Source organism: Aythya ferina, assembly GCF_964211825.1.
Source record: "Aythya ferina genome assembly, chromosome: 18".
NCBI lineage: Eukaryota > Metazoa > Chordata > Aves > Anseriformes > Anatidae > Aythya > Aythya ferina.
The window spans coordinates 10,346,511-10,372,371 of NC_140317.1; the positions used below are offsets into that span (position 1 = coordinate 10,346,511).

General features: G+C 49.9%; 1 long non-coding RNA gene across 1 annotated transcript in view; it reads right to left on the reverse strand.

The window, feature by feature from the left end:
• LOC311420705 overlaps positions 1-23,922 on the reverse strand; it is a 30,464-nt gene extending 6,542 nt beyond the window's left edge. Inside the window, exon 1 of the long non-coding RNA XR_014684490.1 lies at positions 23,824-23,922. This is a non-coding gene — a long non-coding RNA (uncharacterized lncRNA). The remainder of the gene's footprint in view (positions 1-23,823) is intronic.
• Positions 23,923-25,861: the final 1,939 nt, after the last annotated feature.

Genomic DNA, 25,861 nt, shown 5'->3' on the forward strand with positions numbered 1-25,861 from the left:
AACATAAGGGAAGAAAGATTTTTTTTTTCTCTCTCTTTTTTTAGTCTACCATCAAAGGTTGGGAACTTAGCACTACATCGTAGTATTATTTTTCTTCTGCTATTAAAATGAATCACACTGTGCCTAATTCTTCTTGGGAAGATAAATGCGTTTGAGGCAGCTTGAAGCCATTCAGTGCCTCACAAGCCTTTGCATCTTTCTATCAATGTTCCAAAATACTCACCTCTGTTTTTTGGATGTCTGTAGAAACAAAATATAAAATGGCTTCAAATACATGGCAGGCTGTTTAGCGGAGATGAAAGGGTATTTGAATAGTCTTTTAAAAATGAATGAAAAGTGAACACTCTCTTCTGTTTCAATTATAAGTGGGACATGGAGATCGTTAGACACAACCTTAATGTGTGACACTCTGAAAGTGTTCAGCTACCTTCAGCATTTCAGAAACATTTTGTTTTTCCGCTTGTCTCGGGGTAAAGATGGTGATTACAGCTCTGTCTTGTCAGCATTTAGCTGGAATGGCAGCGTGGGAAAATTGCACGGTTACGACTTTAAAAGTACAACTTCGATTTTTCTTAAATGACACGGGAAGATACCTGTCTGTCTGAGGGAGCACAGCCCCCCCCAGCACCCCAGGGCCCAGATTTCCAAGCCAACATCCCCCTGCAAGGAGCCGTGCTGCTCAGGCACTGCCTCACCACCCAGCACCGTGCCCAGCACCGAGCTGTGCAAAAGCAGCGCGGAGCAGGGCTCGCTGCAGGAAGGAATGTGTGAGCGAGACCTAACTGCTCCGTACGCCTAACTCACGCTAATACTTAACACTTCGAGCATTTTTCATCTTCAAAGCCTGCTGGAAACATTCATTAAGGCCCCGCAGCACCCGCGGAGGTAGGGGAGCTGCCCGCTTTGGGCTGCAGCGCGGCGCGTAATTGGCGGCGTGGACAGGGCAAGCGGCAGCCGCGCCGGGCAGAGAGCTTCAAAGCCGTGGTTCTGCTCTGCAGGCTGGGTCATGGTCCAACAAAAACACAATTAAAACGTGTCGACGGACCTGTAACAGTCCTCGGGAGCGTTTGGGCCGGGTGGAGCCTGGAGCGAGCAGAGGGCTGGGGGGCTGTTACGGGCATGCATTGCCTGGAGGCTTTTTTTGGGGGAAAAAAAAAACACTTTCCCAAGTGCTTCACAGCTTGAGTTTGCTGGGGAGGTGTGAAGAAGTGCAATGGTCTTGCTCCATCCCAAATGGAGCCTGAAGTGGTGGGGAGTGGGGGCTGGGTTAGGGTTGTGGGCAGGCAGGAGGCTGCAGGGACATCTCACCTCGCCATCGTCCGAGTACCCCGAGCACGGGCACTGCCCTTCCTCCAGCAGCAACCAGGCTGCTCCGGGACACAAAGCAGGCTCAGCCCCCGCTGGCAGGTAGGTCAAAGCCGATGCATGACATATTTTGCTCCCCTGCCTCTAGCCTGAATGTCTGACGTCTGCCTCAAAGGCGGCAAAACTTCTGAGTCAGCGTCCAAAAACGCACGAAGCTGCCCCCGATATAACAAATAAAAATCTGCCAACCCCCTCAAGCCACGAGTCCTGTCTGATTCCTCAATTCCTGGCTTTTGGCGTGAAAGCAGGAGGCCGTGACGGTGTGACTAAGGGCACTGACTCACCCTGCTCTGCCCCGCGTTTGCCATCGTCCCCCAGTCCTGTGCCACGCCACCATCAGAGGGGCCGGGAGTTTCCTCTCCCTTGCCCAACACAATTAATAGCAGCCCAAGTACATCGACCCTCTCTGTAGCCTTCCAGTGCTTTCCTGCACACCAGTTTGTCAGACCATAAAGCAAAGACATGACCATAAGGGTAGACTATAGGCATGAAACCCCCTCCTCCTCCTCCTCCTCGCAGGTGCCCTGGTCCTGCAGCGTCTCCGTGCTGCTGCCCCCCCAGCATTTCTCGGAGCTCCATGAGGTTTTTCCCCCCCATCGAGTGAAGTTTATTCCCTCTGAAACCAGGAGGCAGCCGTGCACCGGCCAGGCTGGCACCTCTGCTGCTTCACACTGCTCACTGTACTGCCAATGGTTGTTCCCTTCTGCTTCCACCTTCCATTAACCTCGTGTTCCTCAAGCACCTTCCTCCAACTCCTGCGCTCCAGGAGCAACCTCAGATTAATTAAAAAGGAAAAAAAGTAAGGAATGCTTGGGCTCTAAATGAGGTTCCTATCCCATCGCTTTCCAACGTGCTCTCTATTAATCACGGAGTCCAGAAAACACCCACACTGAGGAGGCTGGAGGATTATTTAAAGCAAATCATCTTCCTTCCCCTTCTGTAAAAAGATCAGAACTGGTTCTGGATAGGGAAAGCTGCCCTGGTTCAGGCCCTTTCAATTATTCCCAGCAACATCCTCAATTCCTGCCCCGGCCCTGCCCAGCCTCCTCGCACAGCCCCCGTTCGCTCCTTCCCCCGTGGCTTCGTTAGCATGTTACTAATCATCACAGAGAGTCCCGGGCTCAGTTTTTCTGACATTTAAACTATGGCATGCCGTATGGCCTAGACTCTCTTTAGATTAAATGAATTTTGTGCTGCGTTTAATCTTCAGGGAGCACTGAACCCACACAGCCAGAGAGGAGGCTAATTTTGGACACCACATCTAGGTGATAGCGTAATTTCAGGCAATTTCGGCTGACCTCCCTGGGCAATGCCCTTCATCTCTTTCACGAGAGGATCTATTTTTAGGGAAGAAAGCCCATTAAGTCTTGTCTTCCTTAATTCAGCGCTTCACTCGGTGTGATTTGACAGGTAGATTTTTTTTATTATTATTATTATTATTTTTAAAAAGAAAACAGAAAGACCCTCTGGGAATTCTGGCTTTCAACATTTGTCTTGGGCCCTGCAGGAGTCTGGAACATCTCTGAACCCCACGGCTTTGAACCAACCACCTCTTCCTTCCTGATGTGCGGCGCCTGCTCTGCGTCCTCATCTGCAGTCCTGGCACTGCCACGGCCCCATCCCGCAGCTAAATAAATGGGATGCGTGGCCAGGGTGCTCCTGGCTTGGGTTTTCTCCTCCCTCCCCTCGCAAAGCAATGAATCCTGGAGTGACGCTGACGTTTTGGCATCGTCCCTGCGAGGGGCTTGCCCCCAGCACCAACAGCCTGGCCGAGCAGCTCCCTCCTCCCTCCCCAGGCTGCCCGCAGGCAGGGGCTCTCCGAGGTGTGGGGGAGCCCAGGTAACCCTCAAGATCTCACCTAGACCCAAATTATGAACGGCAAAGAGTCCAGCAAAAAAAGCTTTCCACCCTCCAAAAACCCCAGAACCTGCAGGTGGCTGCAGCAGCCTGGCAGAGCTTGGAGCGAAAGCTTTGGGCCCTTTCTAAAGCTCTTGGTTCCTCACACCCTTACATCGTTGAAGGTTTGGGGCAGCCCTACAAACACAGCATCAGGTTCTGATTGTTTCACAGCCAGCTGATAACCTGGCCATCCCGGAGAGGTAACACGCTGCAGGATTGCACTGGCAGACGCGGGGTAGGCGAGGCACACACGGTGCAGCCGCAGCAGCCACCGCATACAACAGGATGAACGTCCCCGGTCAGCTGTGTTCAGAGACCGACCACCCTCCCAACAGCCCCAGCAGGATGGAGAGACAAAGGGCAGTGTTTGGGACATCGGCCCCAGAGGAGATGCTGGAAAACCAAAGGTGGTTTGGGAATACTGACAGGCACACGGGCAGGGAGCCCGCTGCAGCACGGCCGGGCAGGGGTTAAAGCCCGCAGCTCCTTGCTGCCATGCAAAAACCACCCGAAACACCGAGTTTTGCATTGAGATTCAAATGCCCGGATCAAAGCAGAGCTCCAGGAAGGAAGGGCCAATTTAGGTTGGAAGCGGAGAAAACTTTCTCAGCTAACTTCTGGGAAGCGAGGGAGGCAGCCGGGTCCCGGAGAGCTCCCATCCAAAAGGTGCCTCCAAGGGAGACGGCGGCGTGCCCGTGGGAGGGAGGAGGTGGCTCCCTCTCCCTCCCTCTCCTCCCAGTAAGGGAACTGGCACTGGGCACTGGCTGACAGCACACCCCGAGCCCTTTGGAGAGCGCTCGCCTCCCAGTCCGTGCTCCCTGCCCTTTGGGGCCGGCCTCTGGCCCGCAGCGCAGCATTTGATGGAGTAGCCAAAGCGCCACTTCCAACTTTTTCTTCCTTACGGTTCGTTCCAAAGCAAACAAACAAACGAAAAAAAAAAATCATAAAAATGTTTGAGAGTTTAGCTCTGCTCATTTACGACCATCTCAGCTGTCCTTTCTCCTCCGGGATCTGCTGCCTGACCTTGGTGAGGCTGCAGGAGGAGGGAGAGCTCTCACCTTGCCCGTGGGCCGGGGTGCCAACGGAGGGAGAAAGTGTCTTGTTCTTGTAGCATGGAGTGCTTTTGTGCTTCAAGGCTTTGTAGATTTGCAATGCCTTTAAAAACCCTCGCAACTGTCCAACATGGGGTGTTTAATTACCAGGTAAAAGAATTTTTTTAGACTCCATTTAATTATTTGATTGCACAGTAACCAAAGAGTGTAAGAGGGCTGTAGCCAGAAGGCACTTCAAAGCAACGCCTTGATGTTTCTTAGTGGGCATTAATGGTTTCTGAAGGCAGGAGATTGTTTAAAAAAAAATATTAAAACCCTCCTCATGATCCCGCCAGCAATCTCAAAAAAATGCATAAACACTGGAATCCTCTGCCAGGGAGGAAAAAAAGAGTTCAAAGGGATCTAAGAGTTTTCATGTAAAGTTTAGAGTTTAAGGCGTGACTGTTGGCTACGGAGCCCCACTGTTTGAACTCTTGTTTATTAAAAACAGTTTCCCAGCATTTCACAGGGTTCAGAAAGACAACAGTAAAGTGCAGCCTTTTTCACAGGGCACTGTTTAAAGGCTCCATTGATTTCTACCTATATGTTTTATCCTTTTTTTTTTTTTTTTTTTTTTTTTTTCTTGATCAAATGCTGCAGTCGAGCACAATATCCAAGGGAAGGCTGAGCTGGGTACAAGGAGAAGAGAACTGCTCTGGAAGAAGGGTTTTGCTCTGTTTTTAAAGATACTTTTCAGCTGTTTGCTCCAGACGCTCGGTGCCCCAGAAGGCTGGATGACAGCAGCGTAAGGAAACGACAATTTGGCTGGCCCAGAGCTCCGACGGCCTTTTTGATATTATCGCCAACCCCCAGCCTTTGTCCGAGAACGAGCCTCAGTCAACGGCCAGCCAAACAATCACCACTTGGAAAGGAAAAGGAAAAAATCAGCTTTTTTCTCAGGGTGGGAGATAACCTCTCAGCCTGTCCTGTCTGGGCACGCACCTTATTTTTGACGAGCGCACCGCCACACCACGAGTTGTCTCATTCTGTGCTCAAATATTGCCTTTTTTTTTTTTTTTTTTCCCTGTGGCTTCAGCCAGCCTCATCTGCTTGAAAACCCCTGTTTTTTAAAGCCAGGGCTTTCTTTTCATCCAAGAAAAAAGCGAACCGAGGGGGAGAGGGAAGCGCAGCACGCTGCAGCTTGGCCCTGCCGGCGGTGGCGGGGGAAGAGCGGGGCGCAGATCCCTGCAGGACAAGGAGAGGAGCTCAGGGATACGTGGCAGCACTGGGAAAATCCTGCACTGTCCTGGGAAAAAAGCTTCCAGCCGAGTGTTTTAGCACGTTCTGAAGCCTAACTGGAGAGATCTGAAGATAACACAGCCCAGAGCCGCCCAACCTCAGCCTTTAACAACAGAGGCTAGCATCCATCCAGCGCGGGCCTAGAAGTATTGCCAGAAGACGTTATAAAAGGCACATTAGGAGCAGAATTAAAGCAAACATAAAACAAAACAAACAGAACCATCTGCTGAGCAGGTAGCCTGAGAATAAACCCCTTACTGAGGCCGTTCCCAAGGCTGAAGCCCCAGCTCCAAGTCGCCGGGCGCTGCTGGGTGACCCTGACCGAGGTCCCCACGCAGGAGAGACGAACGAACGGCAGAGCAGGGTCAGGGACAAACACAGCGAAGGGAAAAGAGGGACAAACAAAGGGAAAAAAGGGTGTTCGGGAAGTGGGCAGGGTTTTGTTTGAGTCCCTAGGCTCAGCCCTGCCGGGCTCCTCTGCAAACGTGGCTGGGAGCTGGCGAGGGACATCGGTCTTGCTGGGAATGTCCCCAGCAGCTGGAGCATTTCTACATCTCCAGTGAGGCAAAGAGGCGTGTGTAACGGGGTAGGGCAGGTTCAGGTGAGGTCAGACCTTGGGCATTTCAATCACACGCTGGATTTTGCACCAGAGGGGTCCCCTTCAGACCCGAGGACAAGAAACATCTCCTGACCGAGAAGGTGCTCACGTGGGAAAACACACCGTGTGCTGCACAGCCAGGAAGAGAAACCCAAACTGCAGCGGGGAAAGAAGCTAAAGGGGGAAAAAAATGAGTCCAGAAAGAAAGGAAGGACAGAGCACCAGGCTTCTTGCAGTGACTGGCAGCTGGCAGAGGGCTGCCTGCAGGTACCTGCTCCTGCTGCTGCTCTCCTGCCATCCCCGCTCGCAGCAAAAACCTCCCTGCAAACCCCAGGGATCGATGGAAAATATGAACTTAATTTCGGGTTCTGTTTTCCTTAAATCGGCGCAGTTCCAGTAAAATCAGATTAAAATACCTCCAGTTCCTGATGTTTGGGGATATTTAAAGTCAGATCAAAGCGCTTCTAACCAGCCCTTTTGGTAGCACGTTTGATGAGAAACACAGGTGCACTAATACACGGAGCTCGCAGCCGGCCTGATTTAAATGCTGCCTTGCAATTCTGCTTCTGATCCCCTTAAATATCAGCTGGGGGCGAGAGGAAGGAGTGGATGGATAATGTTTTAATAGAGGACTTTTTTTTTTTTTTTTTTTTTTTTTCTGGATGCAATTTGAGCTGCTTCACTTTCTGCGTGAAAACTTGCTCACCTCCCCTTTTTTTTTTTTTTTTTCCCTATAATAATTACGAGGAGAAAGAGCCTGTCAGACAAGGGAGAGCCACGGAAAGGTGAAGTGATTTACAGGCCAGAGTCTTTCAAGCGCAAAATGTTGGCTCATGCTTGCAGGGAGCTGAGCACGAGCTCCACGTCTCGCACAGAGCCCCGAGGATCCGACCCTGACACGTGGGCACATTTTTTATTGTTTCGTGGCACGCCTGCAGAGTCCGCTGGCTCTGGTGGCTCAGGGGGGGCTGGACCCTCTCACCTGGCTCCGTGCAGGTGAGGAGCGGGGCTGGGGCTGGTTTAGCCCCAAAACCACCACTGCTGGGATGGGGAAGCTCTCCCGGCCCCACAGCACACGGGACTTCTGCAGGGAGCTCCCCGGAGGCACTTAGATGGGAATTTTTGCTTTTGGAGATCAGGGAACAAAACCCAACCGTGCTCAGCAAACGGGACTGGATTCAAGATAACTCTGCAAAGTGAACCCCAAAGCAAACAGTGCCGGTGTTGACAAGCAGAGCTACTGAAAGCAAAGGAGAGATGCTCCAGGGCATCCCTTCCCCATATTTTGGGTACCACCGTTCGTCAGGAATTAATTCCGAGATGACTCCTTTTGCTCTTGGCACTCGTGGCTCGCTTGTCCTGCCTCCAGACAACACCTGCTCTGTTCTAAACATACCCCGCTAACCCCAGATGAAGGCAAGGCTAAACTGAATTTTTTGACAAGGCCAATGAAAAGTTGTTGCTGTCATACGTCAGGAAAATCAGCACCTTTCTTACAAGCCCTGGTTTCTTACCAAGGGCTCAGCCCTGGTTGTTGACAAACGACGCAACCCCAACAACTCATCCCCAGTGAGACAGGATGGAAAGTCGGATAGGATTTTCTCTGCTGTGAGCTTTCAAGTTTTATTGTGTGCAATTAAAATGCAGATGAATAACGTAGTAAAATAATAAAAACCTCCTATAAAAGTGCCCCAGAGAAACAAAACTGTCAAAACACAAGGAGGAAATAAATTAAAAAAAAAAAAAGAGCAAACATTGCTTTCTCTCAAAAAAAATCATGGAAGTTTAAACAAACTCCTTGTTATCGAGAGAGAGCAGTCAGGGGTTTGGTTACAGCTTCCCATCTGCTCGTCTACAACTCAAGAAGGTGGCTGGAAACACAAAAACCTCCAAAATATGGGATGTCCCACCCAGCCCAGCAGCATCATGGTGGCATCTCGCCGCCAGCGCTGCTGTCCCCACCTGCACCCGGGTGGCACTGCCTGGGGGCACTGCCTGGCCCTGCAGAAGGGAAAAGCAGAGGCACCTCCCTGCCCACGGGTTGCTTTGGCTAGCAAGAAATTGCAAACAGCCCCTAAGAGTCAGAGTTGGCAACTTTTTTTCCCTTTTTTGCAGTAAAATCGTATTGAAAACGCAATCCAAACCTTGCTGGTGCTGCGTGGTTGGGGAGTGGGTGCATTTGTAGGTGTGTTGGTTTAATCGAGCTACTGTCACGTTACAAAGAAGAGGCATAAAATAAATTAAAAAAAAAAAAAAAAAAAGAAAGAAAGAAATAGGCTTTTGGTCAGTTCAACCTCTTGGAAATCAGAAAATGCCAGATTTCTTTTTCCCACTTAAATTAAACGCAAGCACAGGTGAGAATAAAGTTACAACAGCCCCGGACGGGGCTGGATGCAGCTGTGGGGTGGTGGCACGGTCACCCCTCCAAGCCCCACCTCAGCTTTACACGAGCAGGTGTCACAGCATGGGTTGAAGCACCATAAAACCCTAATAATAAAAAGAAGGAAGGATGCACTGAATTCACAGACTGCTTCTCTTGTGACAAACGACAGGGCCGAATAACAAACGGGGCCGATAACAGCAGGAAAATCAACCTGGCACAACCTGGGTAACGTGCCCTGGGCTGTGCACTTCGGGCACCTGATTCAGCAGGGATGTAAAGAGAGGGATGTTAACTGAGAGGGCTCCAAGGGAAGGCACTGCTGGGAGGTACAAGCTTGCTCTGGTCTGTGTTCAGATGCTCTCAGCAGATGCCGTGCACGTTTTGGGTGTTATCAGAGCTCAGGTGATCACCGCCACCACAATTCATCTTCTGTCAGCTTCATCCCTGGGGCTCAGAGCCCTTCTGCAGGGCTTGTCCCTTTGCAGCCCTATTTCCCCCACCACATTGACCCCTGCCCAGCTCGATGGATGCAGAGGCAGGGCTGCACTGGTGGCCAGGCAGGATAAAAACACAAGAACTCCTCCCCAACATGCAAAAACACCCTAAAAACATGGGGTTTAGCTTAGGCAGGATGGCCTGCTGCCGTGCAGCCACCTGCAGCCCCCAGCTCCAGCTCCCCTGATGTGCACCCCCGGGGATTTGCTCCGTTTGGAGCACTTCAGAGCAGCCCCCACCTTTCCCAGCAGCTCCCGCACTTAGAGCTGTGATTTTCCCCTTTCGTACAGCCACTGCTCTCCTGTTATCTCTGAATTCACATGAACGGCTTCCTTTAAGTTCCCCCTGTAGCTCTCACTCCTTCCAACAACGTTTTGATGACTTTGCTTCCCCCAGGCTCCTTCTCCCCATCTCCCCTCTGTCCAGGTCACCGCGGGTGGCTCTTGCCGCGGGGTTACTCAGGTTAGTGATGCTTTTAGCCCCCCACCCCTGCAGCCTGCTCAGCTTTTACCCTGCCTCCTGCCCAAAAATACCAAAGCAGTGGCCACAAGAGCCCTCAGGGGGATGCCATGGGGGGACACGGCCACGGCTGCTCCCTCCTCGCACATCCCAAGGGGACTGGGCCAGGGCCGGGCCCTGCCAGGTCGCTGCTTTTGGCTGAAGCTCTTCTTTCACCACTCGAAAGTGTTTCCTTAAGGCAGAGCCTTCTCTGGGGTGCAGGATCTCTTTCTTGCATTTTATGAGTTTTTTTCCTAATTACGGAATCTCTTTCAATCTAGACCTCCTTTGATCACGGCCGGCCCTGGAGAGAAGGCGCCTTGTCAGGATCGACTGAGAAAAGGAGGAGACGACGGACGTGAGCGACCTGCCCGGGGTGACTGAGAGCAAATAGCAAAGCGGAGATGGGAACACAAGCTGAGAGCAGCCAAACTTTTAGAGAAACCCCGGGACAAACCTCCCGGCCAGCCCACAATCCATCACCACGTCCTTCAGGTACACTCTTGTCGAGTGGGAGCCAGGGGTGAGCACTTGGTGAGCATTTTTGCTCCCCATATTCAGGGCGGATGAGTCGGGGCCGTTCCCGATGCCATGGGATGTCCGATGGGGACTTCAGGGCCAGGACCCGCTGCTGGCATGGGAGGAAGGCGCCCGATTAATCAGCACCGAGGAGACCCCACTCCGCTTCAGCTGGCGGATCACAAAGCCCTTCCCATAAACCCCGGTTAAATGAGATTTCTTCAGAGGAAGGCTATTTTCAGTGCCACTCTGATTATTTGCCCTCTGTTGTCTTCCATAAAGGATACTGTGAAGTTAATGATCCAGCCGTGGAATTTTAAATAGCTGCTTCATGACTAACAACATGTGCTCCGGATCAGCTCGAGCCTGTATTTACATATTTCCCATGATAAGTCAACATATGGTTCTTGTTTGGAACATGGACTTGCTCTCTCCACATTATTACCAGTTTTTTCCCCCTTTTCACAATCGCAGGGGAAAAACCTTTCCTTATAATTGTTGTTAGAAGAAGTGCCGTACAAATAAGAAGCTATTAGGGTAACCAGGAGCCTGCTAATTGCTTTATTTCGGTTCCCACTCGATCCCAGACCCGTTAGTCATGCAGGGGCTCGGGCTGCACCCGCCAGCGCCGTGGGATGCTCCAGGTCAGCTCTCACCATCACGTTCCTGGGCCACAAGCAGGGATTTCACAACCCTCCTTGACAGCTCGGCCATGGCCTTCTTTGGGAAACTTGCACTAATAATGGTTTGAATTTCTTCCCTTTTGAATTTGCAGTTCTAAGCATGCAGATAATTTATAATTTGTACAATTGTTTTTTTCCCCTCTGTTTCCCTCCCCACATCAAAGCGGCGGTTGATGGCTGCGTACAAACATCCTAGCTGCACTCGCATGGCACGGCTGGAAGCGCAGCAATCGGTGTTTTCCAATTTTTTATTTATTTTTTACATCTGGAAGCACAGCAATCGGTACTTTCAGATTTTTTTTTCATGTCTGGAAGCACAGCGTTCGGTGTTTTCCAAGCCCCGGTGCTGTTTTCCCTGGTGCTCCGCTCCCCTGGCTCCTCGCTGCCGATTCAAGTCCCGAGGCTTCAGCGATTTCCTTTGGGGAGATTATTCCACATGGAAATGGGCTCCAACCATGAAGAATGTTTTCCTTCAACCCAGTCACAAAGATTATTTCCTTTATTTAATCTCATTACTCCCTCTTGAACCGGGCTGAATAATTCCCGTCCTCCGAGGGTATTTACGCCCCTCAAACTCGCCGACAGACACCGCGTCCCACCCCGAGTCATCACTTTGCCAAGCTAAACACATGTAACTCTTTTAATCCTTCCTCATAAATCAGTCCAGCCCTTTCATTGGTTTTATTGCTCCTCTCTGAATCCCGTCACCTCGGTGATGTTGTTCTGCCGTGGAGGTGCTCGGAGGTGCATCCCAGGTGAAATCCCAGGGCTCATGGGCACCACATCCCCTCCGATGACCTTGGTGCAGCTCACGGGACCCCTGCGTGGTGCTGCAGCCCCTGCAGCTGATAGGAACAAGGACCTGGGGGGCTCACTGGGGCTATCCTACAAGTGCTTGTGGGATCAAACCCCTGAATGCCCATTGTGACCTTCCTGAAGAGGTTTGGAGCTCGTGTCACCCCGCTGAGGTCCCCCGTGTGGCACGACCATACAGAAGTGGTGGTGCAGAGGGGGCTGTGTCAGGGGCTGCACCTTGCTCGCCAGTATTTGATGCACCAGAAGGGCCAGGCAGGAATCTGCTTCCCCTCCTGAACCCTACTGGGGCATTCAGGGAGGTATGACCGTGTCTGGGTCATCCCCTGCCCACCTCACCCACTGAAATCCCACACCTCTCACAGGGTGGCACAGCCCTGGAGCCAGCGTGCGGCCACACTGCAGCTCAGCCCTGAGCAAGGCACTGAGAAACAAGCAGTATTCCCATAAAAACCTGCTGTAAAATCGCCGCAGAGATGCGAAGCGTGCAGCCAGGCCTGCACCATGCACATAGAGCCAAGGACTCAGCTGCTGGACCAGGGAGTATTGGGGGCACGGGGGGGAAAACAAAAAGGGTGACGAGTCCCAGGTGGCTTCAATGTGATCTGGGGCAGGTGCCGTGGCTGACACTGGGGTTATGCTGGATTCACACCGGTTTAACTGGCCTTTTGTAATTAGTCTGCTCAAAACAGGAGTCTTTAGGGCTCCCTCTGAGATCCATACAGTGATTACGGCTACCTATGGGTTGCCTGTGCTCCGTTAACACCTCCAGCTCCTGTCGCTGCTGCTGTGCCAGGGAAAGCACAGCCTTGCCAGACAGAGCAGAAAGGGAAATGTGCACTGGGATGGAGAGCACGGCCGGGCTGAGCTGTGCCATCCCCTGGAGCCTGCTCCATCACACACCATGCAGCATCGGGACAGGACGGGCAGCCTGGCCGTGGTGCAGCGATGCTCAGAGGATGTTACAGCAGCCTGGACAGCAGCACCTGCCTGCCTGCAGGGTGGGGAAGGGGCAGAGCACCCCTCACCCCAGAGACAATGCTTAAAGGACACCATGCCGGGGCTGGCACCAAAGCCTGATCTGCTGATTGCACCTTTACAAGGAGCTCAGGAGCCCCAGCCCTCCAAAATATGGTCCAAAAGTGCAGCCGTGCCCAGTTTTTGGTCCCTCTGGTGACAGCCCATGGCCCCTCACACTGCAAAGCCCCACAGCTCTCTGCTTTGAGGCTGCTGCCTTCAGTTAATTCCCTTCGGCTGGCAGCGATGCCACGATTCATAACAAATAGTCTGCGATAATAAATACCTTGGTGAGATCAAAAGATCCTTGAAGAGCCTTAATAAAAAAATTAATAATAAAAAAAAAAAAAAATCAGGGAAGCGCAATTTGGTTCTGTTCTCAAACACTTTTCTCCTCTCCCCTTCGCAGAAGGTGACAGCCACGCAACTTCTACATTTCAAAGCTCCCCGTCTCATTTCATGTAAAGGAGCAGGCTGAGGGCTTTGTGCTCTCCCCAGTTTTGTCCGGCAGTTGTCCCACTAACCAGCCGCCAGCGGAAAGGGATTTCTCCCTTCACCTGCTGACAGCATTTTCGCTTTGAAAGCGCCGAGTTGACTGCTGCTTAATTAGTGCTGTGGTGAGCTGGTCACTGCGGGCTGGGACTACGGGAACGAGCTCATCCATTCACTCCTGCTCTCGCCTCGCATGCCCGGTGCTGAGAAGCCAGCACAGCCCCAGCTGCCCCCGCCGGCAGCTCCTGGGGCTTCTCCTAATGGCCCCGTTTAAACCATGAAACGCCGCTCAGAAGCCTTGCAAATAAACGCAGTGCGCTTTGTAAAAAGAACAGAGATGGAGATGTTCTGAAAGAGAGTTTCCTTTCAGACCCCAGGTACCCCGAGGTACTTTACAAAATAATGTTAGGGGCCTGGCGGTGGAAGCCAGCTCTGAATTTGCCTGATTTTGCTCACACAGAGCCCGGGCTGGAGCTGGCCCTACACAGGAGCTGAGGTCCTGCCTTCCCCTCCCACCAGGGACACCCTGCTTTGCACCCCCACACAAATACATCGGTAAGGACAGCAGGGTCCCAAAGGAGTTATATGGCACAGTGAAGCAGTTTTCTGGGTGAAAACGTTCAGATAATGAGGAGGGACCAAAGCAGTCCCAGCCAAGGGAGCAGGAGATGCTCGGGGTGCCCCCAGCCCACTGGCCACCTGCGGGCACTGCTGGTGGGAACACGCTTGGTGTTAGCAGGGGGAAAATCTGGGTCCCATCCACCTTTCTGAAACATTCAGCTGCTCAAAGAAGCATCAGACTCTGAAGAATGTAACCCTTTTACCTATTTGCAGAGGAACACATGGAATTATCGCTGTTATTTGTGTTTATTACAACAGCACCTAGAGACAGCGACGGGCCAGGACTGCCCTGGGGCATGCGGCAGCAGAACGGGGCAGGCGACGGGTCCACAGCACAAGGGCAACGATGCCTCCAGCCCCGTGCTCCACCACCCTCCTGTGTCACCCACAGAGCACAACAAAAGCAGTTCCGTCAGCCAGCACTCCCTCCCCAACCAGACAAGTGGATACTTTTATAAAACTCACATTTTTTCCCTTAAACATTATTTTATCTCGAAATTATCAGCAGCAAATGAAGACGGAGACTTTTTGCCCAGGCTACAGTGCCCGTAGCAGTCAGCATCTCTGCAATCCCTTCCTGCAGCTCCCCATCTGATCGCTGGGCTGACAAACGTGCACGCTTCCTTTTGTGTGCTGGTTTGGATCCATACAAAATGCAGGATAAGTTTCCTTTGAAGAAAGTGGGAAAGGAGCATGGCAGCAAGCCTGGGTAGGTATTGGATTACTTTCTGTAATTCATATTTTCTCTAATGAGAGGCTCGCAAGAAAGATACTCCTCTGGTCGCTCTTCGAGTCAGACAGGTACAGCAGCGAGTGCACCAGACAGGAATTTGTAAGCTCGAGATGGCTTTGAACCAGCTCCCAGGATGTGAGCACTCCTGAACTTTAGAAGAATTTAGATCCAAATCTGGATCCGTGCTTTGTGGTTGACCGTTTAGCCCACTCCCCACCGCATTACGTGTGTGCATATGCATACAGATTTTCAACAATGACCCAAATCAAAACACGAGATGTTAACAACTTTTGACTTCAAGGCAGTTGTTGGCATCTCAATTTTGCAAATACAAGACAGAAAACTGAAAGGATTTACACAAACGTTCCTAGCATTTGACTTTCAGCACTTTCCTGGAAGCATTACTCCATTTTGCAGACTGCCTCAGCTCAAAACAGTTAGAAAATAAAACAGGACGCAGGAAACACTACACACGTAGTAGGTGCACCAGCTTGTATGATGCCCGTGCCAGACCACGTCATCAAATCCTTTCTTGGTGCTGGGATCAGCACAGCAACCTCCTGACACTCAGACATCCTCCACCAGAGGACTGGAGACAAGACACGAATCCTGAGCAAATGTGGGATTCCCTGCCTGCAGCCCGATACCTTCCCGGGAACTGCAATGAATTTATCAGGAGTGCTTCGGGCCAGGAGGAAGGGTAATAAAGACAGAGAGCTCAGGCCAAAGCAGTTCCCCAAACACATTCCAATAACCCGGAGATCTCGGATGAGAACAATTCTTTTAATCTTTTAACGGCATTTCAGATTTATTACTCCATGGGGTGGTTGCAGATACTTTGAGGAAGTTCTGCCCGCGTAGCTACAACTGGCTGTGCTAGCCACGGCACGGCTCTCTGCTTCTTGGCCAAATAAGCCTGCAAATACTCTTCCCTGGATATACCTATGAATTACCACAATTAGTTCCCATGATGTTACAGTGAGGATGCAACTTTGAAGTTCTCCTTTTGTGAGCAGCGGGGTCAGTAGGAGTTATTCCTTGCAGGGACGGTGGCGAAGGAGCTGGGATGCAGAGGTGTAAGGACAGCCAAAGGGTGGAGGTGCAACCTGTAAACCCGATAATCAGCTTAGAAGGCGTCCCACAGGATTTCGTGGCGTCATTTGCTGCGTTTTCACAGTGGATATATGTTACGAAAATGGACAGCGGGATACCTAAAATCTCAGGTTTTTATCTCTAAAATTATTTTTTCAATAGGCTTTAAAAATAGACAACCTTTCATTAATTTTCCCTCTCGCTGAGAGAAGCACCCATGGAGCAAAAACCTAGATTTGGCCCTCGAGCTACATTTGGTGGCTCTTGCAACCTGGAAAGCCCAGGCTGTGCTAAGAGGAGGAAAAAAAAATTCATGGAAGAGGAACTTTTCCTCCTTTTGAAGTCAGAATGGATTTGCAAGGGTCTTATGTGATGAGGGGACAGTTTTAAGTAGAGGGGATATGTGTATAATTTTAACCATGTAAATAGTCCTTTGCAGCCTGGGAATCTTCAGACGTTTCAAGGCTTTAAGAAGTTGGCAGTGCATACTTGTTAAAATCAGTTTAACCACTTGCCAAGAGGTTTAAAAGAAAGACGACACCTATTTTGCATGAATAGTGATATTACTCTGATGAATTTAGTTATACTAATGGGAGAGCTTAAAGAATATGCTCCTGCCCATGACGGATTTTTTAAGGCAAATAATAAGGTTCTGGAGGGTGTAACCTAAAATAGACATTTCATAAAAGATTCATCCTTGAACAAAAATGTCATGAAAGCATGAAATGAAAAATAGACGACAATCAGAATTCCTCTTGAAGTGCTTTGTAGTAATTATTTTAAAAAATCCTCACAAAAGGCTCTTTTCAATTGCAGAATAGCAAGTGAGGTCTGTGTGGTTCAAGGCCAAATAATTTCTGCAATGGAAAAAACAGCTTCAGTTCTTCAGCTCTGATGTAAGGTATTCTAAATGGGCACGAGCTTCAATTATCGCTTTCTTTTCCTCGGCTTCAGTGAGCCATGAATTACCCACAGATAAACCCCCTGCTCCTCAAAGCGATGACCAGCAGCACTTCACTCCTTAACGCTCCCCATCCCACAGCGACACCGAGTCTTGCAGCCTCCACGTGAGGGCTGGGGGCTGCGTGGACCACACAACCCTCGAGGAGCTCCAAAAGCCTCGTGGATGGGACTGGAGCCCTCCCTTTGCCAGTCCCCAGCTGGACTGGTCATACTGGTGGAGGGAGCCTGCTCCTGGGCGACTTACAGGAGTGGTGTTGGGAAGGTTGGACCTTTCCCCTGACTCTATCATGTCCCACTTGCACCCCACAACCATATTTATTTTAGTTTATTTTAGAATAAAATAAAGAAGAGAACAGCTCTACTGGGATCATCTTTGGGTACTGTTAATGGTATCATCTCTAGGTCCTTTTAAATGACTGCCATTGTGGGAGCATGTCACCACTACCATGGTGACAGATCTGCTCCAGATGACGTTTTCCTGCAGCGGAGGTGCACTTTTAAGTCGTTTATAAGTTATAAACAAGCCTGGAAAGTGTCAGCAGCTGGGTTCACCCCATAGGGAAGCTGACCCGCACCCCACAAGGCAGTGCTACTGTCTCACCTCACATCTCAGGGGTAGCCCAGGTGGAAGCTGGAGGAGCAGCACGCAGAGGAGATACCCCTGGGGGAGCTCCAAAAGCACGGCCACCAGCCAAGCCTACTGGGCTACCCCTCGAGGCAGGACAGCTCCTGCCCTTCGTGGGTTTTGTAGCGGTGCCCAGCCAGCAGGTCCTGGCTGCCGGCGTCTCCCACAACCCAGGTCTCACCTCGCTTTCCTCTCCTTCATTTTTTTTCCCCTTCTCAAGTCTCCTTCAGGAAAAGGCACTTCCCAAACCACCGAAGCAGCGAGCGGCCGCTCCCCGCAGCTCCGGGGTCGCCCAGCGGTGCCGGATCGGCCCCTGGGGAGAAGGGGAGCGGGCAGGGCAAGACAAAGGGCTGACATTGTTTATTGTACGTATAAATGTTGGTGTTTTTAATGCAGGCAGCCTCACCCCAAACCCACGCCGTGCCTCCCTCGCTCGGAGGGGCCAGGCTGCCTTCAGCAGCCCCGCAGCCCCGAAGCGCGGGTGACAGGGGCGGCATTCTTCGCTCGAACAATAGCGACTTGTTCACAGCCCGATACCAGGCTGGTAAAACTCTGAATTTTCAAGTGTGTTTGAGTTGGGGCTTAGCTAAACAAAACTCATTTTCCATGCAAGGCTGGGGATTCTCCCAAGCCGGACGCGTTACGGCCCCATCTCGGACCCTCTCCTTTTCCCCAGCACGGGTTCCCCACTCTCCCCATGTTTACGCTCGTTTCCCTTCTGGCAATTCTAATTTTACATTGAAAATCCTCCTGGTCCTTCCTAAAGCTAGGGCTGACCCACATTTCAGACGGCAGTGTTTGAAGCAGAACCTATTCCCCACCCCACAGCCCCACCAGAAGATTTTAATTTTAAACTAACTGCTGCACTTTGTTTCCAAATGCTTTATTTAAAATTACTTCAATCTGTAGCTTTCCGAAACATTATTTTCCCTTTTCTCAGGCTTTTCTGGCTTTGCATTTTCCCCTCCTGATTTTTAGGACTTCTCTTTCTTCTTTCCTGAGGAAACACTACCCTCAAAAGCAGGTCTCCTGCAAAGTGCCTCTGGACGCTCCCGCAGATGCGTAACCCCTGCGCCTCAGTTTACATAGGTGTAAAAAACCCACAGAGTATCATTTCCCTGCCTCAAAGAAGCACGGTGAAACTTAATTAAATTAAGTAATGCCTACAAAGGGATCCTATATCCTCAGGTGGACAATCTATATGGAAAACGCACTTCTAAGAGCGCTCTGTAAGCGCTTCAAGATGAAGATACAGCACGAGGAGATCACAGGGACCTGGCGGTGCTGCTCCTCCTCCAGCCCCAGCACCGCCTCTGCATCTGTTTGCCCCCAGGGGCTTGCTTGGGATGCAGAGGAAGCACCCAAGGACCAGGAGCCTGCCCTGGCCCCCTGGGGGGATGCTCTCTGGGGGGATGTGGCCGGTGTGGGACCAAGTGGAGGTGTCTGCACCCAAAGAGGTCTGCGCTCAGCTTCGGGGGAGCTGCTGGGGGGCAGCCACAGGGTCTCTCCTTTCTCCCAAGCCCCTTCAAAGACCTCGGCAGTGAATGATGTGCAGCTTTCCTGTGATGTGACAGCCAGCGAGAGGAGTGCTTACGATCAAGGAGGAGCGTGAGCTGGTGAAAGCAGCAGGATGCTCAGGCTGGGTTTGATGCCGCTCCTGTCCCGAGGCTGAGCCTCTAGCCCCGAGCACCCCGGGGGAGCCACCAGGCCACCCTGCTCAGCGAGGACAGCACTCGGTTGCTGCAAAATGAGGCAGAAGCCACATCCTCTAGGCTTGTGGAGAGAAAGCTGATGTGTCCCCAGGCAGGGGACGGGACAGGCTAACAGTGGTGGAGGGGACATGGCCCCATCCCCAGGAGCTGTGGGACAGCAGCACCCACCTGCTGGGTACCGCCGCCCTCCTCCTCCTCACGCAGCAGCTCACCCTTCCCAGGGGAAGTCAGCCTTGTTAACAGGTGTGAACACAACCCAAAATATTTAAAAAGTTGTATTTTCTGAGAGACAACAACATAGCCACCACCCTGCCCACGCTGCCTACATGATGAACGCACGCACATTTACAGTTTGCAAGTACAAGCGAATGCATATTTCATCACAACAACATCACAGCCACCTACGACAACAATAATTAATGACTGCTTAATGGCCCCGGCTTTTTTAAGCATATGAATAGATTAAACAAAAAGAAAAAAAGAAAAAAAGAAAAAAAAGAAAAACTATAGATCATTTTGAGCTAGAAAAAAAAGAGGTGTATAGATGTTAGATAAGGAACAATGAATAACATGTCAGCAATTTCTGAGTGACCAAAGTAACCTCGCCAAGTGCCGCACTTTTCCTCAGTTCTTCCAGGAAGGCTGTTTTACATTCTGCAGCCAGAAGAAAGCACTATTTTCAGTTTAAAAGAGTTTCACAAGATGGCAATGGAAAAGAAAGCTAAAGTCACCTTCTGGGTTCAGAAACCTCAGCTTTCCCATGCTGGGGCTTTACTCTGCCAGGGTAGAGTCCACTCGACGCTTCCCGCTGTCCTCAGATGACAGCAAAACCCCTACAGAGACAGGATTTTTCCACATCCCTTCTACTTTGGTGTTTTCTCTCTTAATTTCTCAGTCTTTCTCATGAGATTTAAGCAAAACCTGGGCCAGCAAGTGTTACCAGATGCCACCAAGAGCCCCACTGCTCTGCCATGGTGCCCACTGGATGGCAAAGCATCCAGCCAGGTAGGAGAGCTCAGGGAACTGCTTCTCCATGCCAGGTGAGCACGGCCCTGCTGACGGGGGATCGCAGGGAATCAGAAATACCTGCGGCTCACCAGGTATTGCTACGTGCTGCAGGTTCATCGCTGAGCATTGCTGCAGCATCTGTGAAGTGGTTTGCCTTCCTGCACTAGACTTACGTGGTTCGGGAAGTTGTAAACAAATCATCTTTTCAAGTGGAATGGAAAGCTGTTTGGCAGCGTTGTGTTCTCTAACAGCCCCATCATTCTTAGGGCAAAAACATCCTAAGTTCAAGACCTGCAAGCGCAAGGATCTGCAAAGTCAGCTCGGGCATTTCTCCTACTGATTCCTGGAGCGTTTCACAGCATTGACAGCCACGAGTACCTCTCTGAGCACATCCTAACCTTGTCCTATTGCCTATCTGCCCACTCTTTCAACATCCTTTTTCCAGTTTTAGTTTTCTGTCCCATCTCTGCTCTTCCTTCAGCTCCTACTGAGCAGGATGGACACCCAGGGATGCCTTGCTAACTTCCAGCCAGCTCCAAAAGTGGCCGCAAGGCCTCCGTGCACAGGCGCTGGCACCATCAGGGAATCTCAGTGCTTAGCTCTGAATACTGGACTAGTCTCACTGAAAGTTCAAGCTAGCAAAAAGCTCTTAGAAGGCATATTAAAAGTAAAATATAAACTTCACACAGTCAACAGAGGGATCAATTTTTTCAAGTGACAGTTTAAATTGCCAAATATGTGCTACTATTTATTGCCTTCCATCAGCTCCCTGTGGCTCATCACCCATCAGGCTAACGGCTGGTCTGTTATTAACCACGCATTTCATGGCCATTAACTTGGGTTCAACAAGTCACAGGTGACTTTATTAGGCATGACTTGGATAACCACCATTTTAATTGTTTGAGCTGTCCTCTATGCCCCCAGTGCACGCAAGCTATTTTTAAGTTGAAGTAACATTTTCCTTTCTTTTGGGAAGCCCAGCGTGGCGTCACACAGGGCACTTGGCCAGCAAAGGAAACTAAATAAAATAATTCAGGGTAAAACCTTGCCCACTTCTCTGCTTCTTTGAGGCACAAGCCACATCTGATAAGCAACTTGGCAGAGGCGAGACCATGAGAACCACGCTCTGCTCAAGGTTTTAATAAAGAGATTAACGGGGAACGGAGGGGAGGTGGTGCTGAGCCAACAGACTGGATCAGGCTCCAGTCAACAAGGGAGAGGAAACCTGGCAGATTCATGAAATAAAAAGAAAATTAAACCCCTGTCTATTATTGTCATTAACCGTGCAACTGTTTGGAGGAAGAGGCTCCTTCCCATCACCTGCTCAAACACCAGCCATTATGGACACGGATTTCCATGTGGATTGGTGTCCTACAGCCAAAGACACCCCCGGCACGCCCCCCTCCTTCTTTGTCCACAGCAGAGATGGTCAGGCTTGTTTTCAATTGTTTCAATACATTACAAAAAACAAACAAACCAAAATAGACAAAAACTAATTCTGAAAGTTCCCGTTTCCCATCTGCACCGTGATCAATGCAGACTGTTTGTGTGAAACTTCAAGTTCTGAAGCATGAGAAAAGCGGATAAATATCCCCCAAACCGGATTCCAGAGCAAGCCAGGCTGTATGACCGGCACGGACAAATTCATTTCTGCATCAACTGCGTTAAAGCACATTCACATCCCCAGGGCATGCAAATGTGAGGTTACCACGCTGCAGCAGACACAAGCCCCGATACAATCCTGAGCTCTCAAAAATCTCACAACAGCCATAGCACAGCCTGCCCAGGTCACCAGATCTTTCCATCTTTCCACAGGCACAGGAACTCCTCCTGGATGTCCCACAGGACCGCAGCCTCAGATCTCCCATTCAATCAGAGATGCATTTCTTTCTTTCTTTCCTTTTTTTTTTTTTTTTTTTTTTTTACAGATCCTTTCTGATTACTTTTATTGCACAATTCGAAAACATAACATAGCACGTGATAAATAATTGTGTTTGCTCTGCATACATGAATGGCTTGCAGTTTATACTTCGTAATGAATGTCAGATTATGTGTTAATAAAAAGTTAAATCACCGTAGCATGGTGTCAGGATACACGCTTTTTGTAACCTAATGCTGTTAAGTTTTCACGTCATGTGAGCTGCAATATACAGTAGCAATGAACAGACATTCCTGCTCCCTTCGGATCCTACAGATGTTTTGTGCTCCCAGAGAGTATTTGGAGAGACATACACTGTTAGTATGTATCTATTATAACATTATTAGCCACGCTCCTAATTAATCCTTAGGAATTCCAGGCATTTCTCATTTAGTTCTTAGCAAAGGAAAGGGGAAAAAAAAAAAAAAAAAAAAAAGAGGTGCCTTAACAACTATTTGCGTCGTAGAGTTCATAAATGAGCCCATCACCCTATACCAGAACTGCTATAATTTTATCGGAATGAAAACCATTCTCTTTGATCTCCTCCAGTTCTTAAATCCAGCAGTTGTGTATTCAAACATCAATGGAAATGTGGTTTCAAGCTTCCTCTTTCATTATCTTTCTCAAAGATAAAAAAGAGCAAAAGAAAAAAAAGTTCTGAGCTTTAGAGATGAGGCAATATTTTTACAGTAATTTCTTTATCTGATTTCATCCTGTTTACAGAAGCTGCCGTTTGGAACATTTCCCCCCCTGCGCCACCATTTTTGAGATGGCTTTTCTTTAAATAAATGTATATTAAAAAATAGCGCAGACAACAGAGTCAGCTTCCTGCTTGCTCTTTATTGTGAGGGAGATAAGGTTGCTAAATGCTGTGCTATCTGGCTCTGGTTCGGTGCGTGACCTACATGGATCAAGATGGAGATTTAATGATTAAGCTTAACTCCTTTATCTTCGGCGAGGGGGGAGGAAAGAGTGCCCAAACAAACTACTTATGTTGCGGCATGATAGAATTACATTTCAACACAATAATTAACTATCTGACACATTCCTGCGAGGCTGCAGATGTCACTAATGGCTCCGAAATGCCCCCTCTGTGTTGTCATAACCCAGAGCTCTTCGCAGCAGCCAAAACAAGCACGTACTCTGAAGAGCATCAAGGCTGGCAAAATGCATCGCATCCCTTCTCAGCTGATTCATACAGCCCACAGGTGCGTTTCATGGCTCGTATAGCACTGATAGACAAATTTAGGAGCAAATTCAATTAAAACAAAACAGGTCCTTGATCTACCAAACCCACAAAAGCATTTTAATCTCTTCCAACCAAGGCCCTTGTCTCCGATCTTCCTGCTAGCTTCTCCGCAGCTCTTGAAACGTATCTTGATCTCTCACGCCCAGATAACACGGCCCATTTCGCTGACTGTTACGCAGCCAGCATCTCTGAACAAACCAGGAGAAGTCAGAGCCCTCTGGGTGGTTCCCAGGCTGCTCCTCCCGCTCCTCCTGCGCCCTATCAAACCCCTTGCAAGTCGATCCTAAAAAAGCTTGCTCCAGTAAAACCTTCAGAAAAAAAAAAAAAATCTGCTCCAGTAAAACCTTCAGAAGGTCAGGCACTTCGGTAGTAAAAACTGCACGTATTTATGCATGCGACCTGCATGCAAGAAGACTGGCAACACATCCCAAAGACAAGCAAACCCAAAGTCCAGCCTAAGGTTTGTAAGCACACGGAGCAAACTACAGGCACCACCAGTGGTTTATAGCTTCGCACGAAAGCCACATGACACGCAGCGAGTTTAATGAAGTTTGCTCTTAGCATTAGTTCGAACCTCCAGGGCTGCTGTCACCCACGTGGATCAAAACAGCAGGATTTATTTGCATCCACTCCCACTTGAAACAAAATGCAGCAGCCACCAGCCCCGGCTCCTGCAGCACCCAGAGAAGCAGCAAGCTCCCTGGTGCCTCCAATACCAAGCGGATAAGGACTACATCAAGAACAGAAGCCACACTTTGCTTTTAACCCCCACAAAGTTCATTAAAAGGAAGAACAAATCCAGGACCTTACCTTCCAAAACCGCCACATTGCTACAAGACCAACTGCTTCGGGTGCCAGAGGAGTCTCCCTGCCAGGCATCCCGAGGGAGCCCCAGCAGCACTCCCTGCCTGCCCAGCTGGGAGCATTTACTTTAATTAACAAACCCACATAGAGCTGAGAGAAGCATTTCTGCCCAATCCGCCTCCCGAAGTGTTAGCATAAAAATCTGGCTGCCCCTGGCTGGAAGGGGTTGATCGGTGCTAAGAGGTTCAGGGGAAACTGGTTTTGCCTTGCCACCTCCTGGTGCAGGACAGGGGTGGGAAGAGCGGTTGGCCATGTTACACGGTGCCTCTTCTGGTTGCTGATAAGCAGCTTGGGTGAAGCCTGAAGTCAATTATGTTACTTCCCAGAGCCCTTTTTCCTCGCCTTAATAGCCTTTCTGTGCCCTCCCTCTGTTTGACCACATAACAGTCTCACGTCCCAAAAGCTTGGCTGTGGAACCGTGTGCCAGCTTCACGCTCCGGGCCATTTGTGGCCAAAAGTGCTGGAAGGAAGCAGCCTGCAAACACGATGCTCCACCTCATCAGGAGAGAGGAATTTTGGCCTGGAATGCCACAAACGCTGCTGCAGCCAGAAACAGAGCTGCCTGCAGGAGATGCTCTCAGTACCTGGGGAGATGCCGCGGTGGCAGCTTGTGGTCAGCTCTCCAGTTGTGTTTCTTCAGCCTCTGCATCTCCCGGTGCTGGATCGTTGCCTTCCTCCTTAGCCCTGCCAAGCCTGTAGCTTTAGATTCCGAAGGGCAGCCCTCACAGCTCGATGGTTTGGTGCTAAGGAATCAATGAGCTGCTGGTGGGAAACTTCTGGATTTGGTAAAAACAAACCAGAGGGGGCAAAACTCGCTGGTCAGGCCATTTTCCCCTGCATCTTACTAAAGAGTGAGGAAGAAGAGCAGATTTAGGGGGATTTGCCGGATGGAGAGATGTAATAAGCTAAAGCTGTCTTGGGCTGAGGGATGGGAGGTTAAGAGGATGCCCAAGTCAAACTTCAGGGACTAGTTTCAGAGTCATATATGGAGTAGTTAACATAAACGCTGGGGACTTTTGGTCTCCAAGCTGATTCAGTTGCTCAACTTTGTTATCCAGCCTCTTAAAAATGTAAGCACGAGGGATTGGACAGGAGAGAGCCAGAAGGCAGATTTTTCCAGCCTTGCAGAAAGAAAATCAGAAGTGCTTCCATGCAGTGTGTTGCTTGTCACACTGATAGATTGGGGATGTTGCGTGAAATAAAATAGAAAACAATTAAGCTGCACGTGACTCGGGGAGGGGGTAGGTTTACTTTGCAGGATTTGCATCAACATTTCTCTTGGCTTCGATCCAGGCAGCTCAGCACCGCTTCGAGTCACTTAAACAAACCCAACTCTGAAAGCAAAACTCTGTTGGAGCTTCTGAGTCTCACCCAGCTTCACACTCACACCAGGGGGAGGGGAAACCGCACGCGAGGTGGCCACAAATCTTCTCTGAAGGCCTGTGCTCCTTGCACACGTGTGAAAAAATTCATAGCCATGAATAAAAATAAAAATTCATAGCCCTTCACGAGGGCTGTAAGCTTTGCAGTGAGATGCACAGCCCCGTGCAGTCTGATGCCCAGCTTTATGGACAGAGCTTTGAGGGGGCAGCAAAGCTCAGCTCCACCTTCAAATATCTGCAAAGTTTAAAGGAGGTAGATCGGGGGCTTTGTTCAGCACCTCTACAGAATGTCATAGGGGAGGATCTAGCGCTGGGTCCAGATGTGGCTCTCTTTGCCTGACATCGTTTGTGGATGAGCTGGGGCTTGACTTCAAGCTTGCTAGCGACAGAAGTTTTGGTGCATGAATAATAAGCAACCTGGTGCATATTAAAACACAGCTATTGAGTTGTTCCAGCAGAAAGTTTTGATTTGTCTTTTTTTTTTTTTTTTATGGCAAGGTTTGCAAGTGCAGAACAAACTTTTTGTTCTATAAAGTTCGGAGCGAAGTGCTGGCTCGCACCGATGGCAATATTTGGGGCCTTTTGATTATTTTATTTAGAGC